The sequence below is a fragment of the Mirounga angustirostris genome, unplaced genomic scaffold, assembly GCF_029215605.1.
Source record: "Mirounga angustirostris isolate CCGP_5_RB_7025 unplaced genomic scaffold, mMirAng1.0.hap1 SCAF_15, whole genome shotgun sequence".
NCBI classification, from domain to species: Eukaryota; Metazoa; Chordata; class Mammalia; order Carnivora; family Phocidae; genus Mirounga; species Mirounga angustirostris.
In genome coordinates this window covers 91,130,513-91,136,512 of record NW_026991723.1, presented here as the reverse complement: position 1 = coordinate 91,136,512, position 6,000 = coordinate 91,130,513, and the positions used below count along the sequence as shown (strand labels likewise).

At 62.6% G+C, this 6,000-nt stretch overlaps 1 non-coding gene across 1 annotated transcript; it reads left to right on the top strand.

The window, feature by feature from the left end:
- Positions 1–5,533: 5,533 nt before the first annotated feature.
- LOC123850350 (U6atac minor spliceosomal RNA) lies at positions 5,534–5,659 on the top strand. The gene has a single exon (XR_006792313.1). It is a non-coding gene; the product is annotated as a U6atac minor spliceosomal RNA (small nuclear RNA).
- The last annotated feature ends 341 nt before the right edge of the window (positions 5,660–6,000 follow it).

The window sequence follows — 6,000 nt, the reverse complement described above, 5'->3', positions numbered from 1 at the left end:
TCCACGCAGAGCTTCCGGGCCAGGGGGCCAAGGAGCCAGGGCAGAACCAGGGCGCTCTGGAGGCCTCCCAGTCACGCAAGGGAGGCCTCTGGCCAAACGCCAACCCTGGGAACACTCCGTCCCCTCCTCCCTCCCCACTTCCGGGGGTCAGTGGTCACTTTATTAATAGCAGCCCCTGAGGAGAGGCCTCACCCCTGGACGGTCATCGCTCTCCCTGCAGGCATGGCCGAGTGGCCTGGGGGCATCCCTGGGAGTGATGGCCGGGGGCGGGGGGGGACACATCGTCACCCGGCCTGGAGCCTCCACGGATGTGCAGAGAAACAAAAGAAAAGCAGCTTTCAAAGGCCGCGTGTTCTCTCTGCCACCAGCTGCAGGACGCAACATCAGCCCCATTAACAGCTCTCGGGGACAGAGAGAAGCACGCTGTCTGTAGGGACACAGAGCGACACAACCACGCGCCCGTCCCCAGGATGAGCGGGCACCGTGTCTGCACTGCAAGGAACGTCCTATTTTAAAACCATCAGGGCCCATTAATACCCAGAGAAAAATCTGGAAACTTATTTACCAAAAAGGCCTTATCTGGACCCCCCCCTCCCCTGCACAAAAACCTCCTGACGGGCGGCCTGCCCGGGACGCCGCCCACCGATGGCAGCTCAAAGCCATCACAACTCTGCCATTTACAGGAAGTAGGAACCTGATAATAATGCAAATCATTCTTGTCTGTAAAATGCAAAAAACTGTGCCCACCGACTGGGTTGTGTGGTCAGACCAGGGCTATTTTGCTTGGTGTGGCTTTAAATGCACACGCAATGGGCAGGTATCCTTGTGTAATAGTGGGAAAACGGGCTTCTGGAAGAACTAACGCCATTAAGTGTCCAGGTTACACCCAACGGAGCATTTGCAGGTCGGGCGCGTTCCAGGAACGCCACAAACCCACTAGCCTGCCTAGACTGCAGACCCCACCGCCTGCCTCCCTGGGGTACCCCCTCCAGACATCCCGTAAATGCCCAGAGCCCCGGTTTCTCTCTCTGGGAACCGGGATAGGAATAGCCAGCCCTCCTGAGCCTTCCCTGGAGCCAAGCCCCAAGCTCGGGTCCTGTCGGGGAAGGAAACCGAGGCACCGGGCGGGCTGGGCGACTTTCCCAGGGCCACGGCAAGCCAGACAGTGTGCTGAGGCAGCCGGCCGGGCTCCAGGGGCTGAGGCTTAGCGCAGGTTGGCCGCCGGCCTGCCCAGGCCCTGGCGCCCGGTCCCGTTCGCCCACACCCACAGCCTAGACGCTGAGAGGTGCAGGCCCGCCCTCTGGTGGACGCTCCTGGAACTGCCCAGCGAGGCGTCCCTCCCACAGACCGCAGAGTGCAGGCGGAGGGCAGGAAACCACCACCGTGGGGACAGCCCACCGGCCACCCCTAGGCCAGCAGGACAGGAGCCAGAGGACGGGGACATCCACAGGCCACGGCCTGCCCGATTCCAAAGGCCCCTGGTCTGTTTGGTGGCCGCAAGCAGTGGCCTTGAAGCTGACCCTCTGGGCCCCAGCAGTCACGCCAAGAAGGCTCATGATGGCCGGCCCCAGCCGGGTCCTGGGTCACCAAGGCCTTCCGTTCCAAAAGGCAATGAGTCCTCAGGGCCTGTCGCTCTTGCTGGGAATGTCACTGCTCTCCCCTCCCAGCTGAGAACCTCCCAAGAACCCAGAAAGGCCTTTGGGGCCGGCTGGACGGTCGGCAGAGGAGGGGAAGAGGCAGGGGGCCGTGCAGGTCACAGGCACTGCCAGCAAAATGTGTCTCCAAGAGGAAGTCTCTGAATCGAGCTGTAGCTCTAATCTCACCGCCGAACCCCGAATCCTGCAGGAGCTCTAACCCCACCACCAAACCCTGAATCCTGCAGGATTGTGCTGGATGGCAGGTGTTTCCACTCTGCTCCCATCTCTGACCCTGCCCGTCCTCAGGGGGCCAGGAACTCCGAGCTATGAGAGCCGGGAGACCTGGGTCACATGGCTGGGTTTCGGGGGGGGGAGCTCATGTGGGGAGACCCCAGTGGCCACAGACTTGCCACCTGAGTCCAGGCTTCTCCAGAACCGACGCAGAGACTTGGTCGAGGTCAGGAAAAGTCAAGCTCTCCAAAGCCACTGGGGCCTGGACAGGAGTATTGTAGGCAGGGCCGAACAGCGTTTTTGCTCTGAATAATGAGGAGCACGGCCTGAAGCTTGCTGAGCGCTCCTGGGGCCCCCTGAGAGACCAGACTCCAGCTGGGTCTGCAGAGCCCAGGTCTCAAAGCGCCCGGCCCGCAAGCCTGGACTTTGCCGCCAGGAGACGCTCTCGGGGTGAGCCCTAGGGTCAGGATTATTTCTCCTTCCTCCCCTCTGTCCATACACGTGGCTTTGCTCCTCCTCTTGCTGCTTCCCCCTTCCCTGCGCTCTCCTCTCCCTCCTGCACAGACCCTCATCCCACAGCCCATCAGCCAAGACGCTGCGCCCCAGGTCTCTCTCTCCCATTCTCATGAGCTCCACGGCCCACCAGTGGGCTCTTCCTGTGTGTGTGGGGGGGGGGGGTCATGCAATTTTGTTTCACACAGAAGTTCCCAAACAAGCTTCTTCTCCACAGGGACAGCTAGTGGTCTCGTGGGGCACAGTGGGAAATGCCTCGTGGGCAAATGACTAAAGTCCCCTCTCCTGTTACCAGGGTTGCAGGACTGCGCAAATAAAGCTTCAGGACCCTCAGCTAAGTTTGAATTTCAGAAGAACAATAGGTAACTTTTAGCATAAGTATATCCCATAAAATATTCGGGACATACACAAAAACATTGCTATTTGATAAAATCCTGTATTTTATCTAGCAATTCCAGAGGACACTCGGAGAAGGGTCTACACAGGCCTGGGGCTTCACCAGGGCTAGAAGGAAACCCACATTCCCACCCACTTCTGCCATCTGGGGGTCGGGGGCTGGGTCCTCACCCCAAACACTAACAACAACCCGCTGGGTGCCCTCGGGCAAGTGCCTCCCCTCCCTCCGTTTCGGCATGTGCAAAATGGACAGGTCAGCAAGGTGAGCTCACCTTCTCTTACTTCTGAACCTTTCTCTGGGTGTTGCCTGATTTCACGTGGGGGCCTTTGGGGATGGTCCCTGGGGAGGGTCCAGTGGGTTCTGTTCCTGGTGAACTCGGGGGGAGTGAACAGCGAACTGCCCCCCTGTAGGTGAGGACTCCACTCGTCCATCTGGCCTCCCGCCCAGGACACGAGGCAGGTGGCCAACCTTTCCTCTGGCCCAGAGTGACCTGCTGGCCCAGGAGGGCTCTCCCAGCCAGGGTCTTGCTATGCGGGGCAGAGCTGAGAACATGCCAGGACCAGGGCGGGAGGCAGGGGTCTCGCAGCAGTAGCCCATGGATTTATTCCACGTACACTGTGGGATGCCCTTCGGTTCAAAAGCAAAGGGGACGGGAGGTGCCGTCTGGCCTCGAGTCCTGGACGCCCCCACAGCAGACACCCAGAAAAGCAGCCTCATGAAATGCAGCCTGGGAAGGAGCTGCCACCTCCTGGGTCCTTCCCGCCTGGTCCCTCCAACCCCACGAAGACCTGATTCTACAAACCCTTCCCACACTTGTCACTCTCGCTGGGTCCCCTGGAAGACGTGGCATCTCCCACCCTCCACCCAGAGCAGACAGGCTGCTCAGATGGGGAAGCTAATATGCTTTGTGAAATGCAGATTCTCGGGCCTACCCAGGCTTTTGATTCAGACTCTGGGAGGTGGTCCCAGGAACCTGCATTTTGATCCCAGGTGGTTCGGATTCACTCTAAAGCTTGCGAGGCCTGGCCTGGGGTTCCTGAGGAGCCGGCTGCCCCTTGGTTCCAAGCCCACATGGACCAGGAGCTTGCAAACCCAGCGGAAGGAAGCCCCACGTGGCCGGCAGATGGGCAGGAGACATCAGTGAGACCCAGCTGGCTCGTGTGGAGCCTGAGGTGTGCCCAGACCTGAGGGGCCCCGTAGGGCCAAGGCAGAGAGCCGGGGTACAGAAGCCAGCTGTGAGCACGAGAGTCGGGCACAGGCAGACAAGATGAAACACGGGACTCCCTCCCGCTGACACCCAGTGTGACCAGGCCCAAACTACCCACCCGCTTCGGCCTCTACATCTTCAGCTATAAAATGGGGGCGCCGGATGGCCTCTTGCTCGTGGGTTTGGGGAGCTGGAGGGCACTTGTGCCCAGGTCACACAGCTCAACCCGGGGCCCTGACTGCGGTCCCTCTCCACTGAGTGCCCTGATCACTCCCGGCTCTTCTCCCCTCAGGTGCTCGGCTGAAGCGGGCGGCGCCCCTCGTCCCACCCTAGGCTGGCTCTGCATCTGTAACTAAGGGGGCTCACCCCAACTTCTCATCGGTGGCAGGTGCGGGGAAGCTGGCCGCCCACAGGCAGGGTCCAGCCGCAGCCCCCGCCTCACCAGGGGGGACCCCCCACCACCCCTTCTCCGGGCCTCCAGACCGAGGGCGCAGGAGAAACTTAAGAACTGCCTCGACCAACCAACGAAGTCTTGCCTTTTCTAATTAACAATGAGACCTCTTCGTTTTCTAATGCAGTTTGGGAAGCAGGCAACGGGACAAGCACAGAGAAATGCCCCCCGGCTCAGAGCCCACAGCCACCAGCGTGGGCCCTGCAGGTCGGCGCTGCCCCTGGCAGTGACCCATCCACGCGCATGGACACTCGCGTGCGGCCGCACACGCACGCACACACGCGTTCGCTCACCGCACACGCACACACGCGTGCACTCACCGCACACGCACACACGCGTGCACTCACCGCACACGCACGCACACGCGCCCGGCACCCGAACGGGCGCACACGCTCTCCCGCGGCACGCGCGCCCCCGCGGCTGGGGGACAGGGAGGCAGGAAGCATCGGGCGGAAACCTTCAAGCCCCGAGGAAAGGGCAGACAGGAGGCACGGAGGCCCGCTGCGCGCACGCCGGCCCGCCCCGCGGCTCGAAGCCGCGGCCCGCGCAGTGTGCGCAGCGGCCGTGGAGCAGGCGCTGAGCCGTGCAAAGAAGGGCTCGGAGCATGCGCAGGCCGCGCCCCTGCCCGCCCTCGCCTCCAGCACCCACAGTTCCAAGCGCAGGGCCGGATCTCCGCTCCTCGTCCTCTGATTCGCTCCAGACCACCGCCATTTCCGCAGGAAGTTCCGAGTCTCTGCCCGACCGTCCGCGAGGCGTGTGGGTGTAGGAAGTGCGTGCGGGCCCTGTTTTGTTTCCGGGGGACTCTCGTTTTCTGAGGGACGCCCAGGACTTCCGCATGTCCCTCCCAGCTTCTGATTGGCTGGTTTTATGAATACATTAGGGCAGGGACGGGCTAGTTGTTCCACACGCGGCAGCGACTGTGGGGATTTGGGCGGTAGTATGCGAACGGTGGCGGCTCCGCGCTGGGGGAAGGCGCCCCACCGGCGACCCACTTCGGTACGAGCCCCTCCTCCGCCCCCCTCCCCGGCCTCAGTCGCCGTAAGCGAAAAGTGGCGCGCTTCCGGAGCCATAAATAGCGGGCGGCCGGCAGCGAGGGTGTGTTGTATGAAAGGAGAGAAGGTTAGCACTCCCCTTGACAAGGATGGAAGAGGCCCTCGGGCCTGACAACACGCATACGGTTAAGGCATTGCCACCTACTTCGTGGCATCTAACCAACGTTTTCTGTTTTTCGGTTCCCGTGCGCTGGGGGGCGGGTCGGCGGGGCAGGAGCCGGGGTCCGGGCGGGAGGGCCGCCCCAGGCCTGGGAGACGCCGGGGACGGGAATCGGCGGGGTTGTCCCGCGGGCATGGCCGCGGCAGCCGGGACTTGTTACCCGGCCGCGGTGCGCTGAGAGCCCTCGTGGCCGCCTGCGTCCCCCGCGCCCCTGCCGCCGTCCGCTGGCCGGGGCTCCCCCCAAAGGCCCTGTGAGAGCCGGCCCGCCTGCCGGCTGGCAGAGCCATCAGCTGTGAGGATGAGGGCACGACGACCCTGAGCTAGGCGCCTCGCAGGCCCAGCGCGGGGAGCG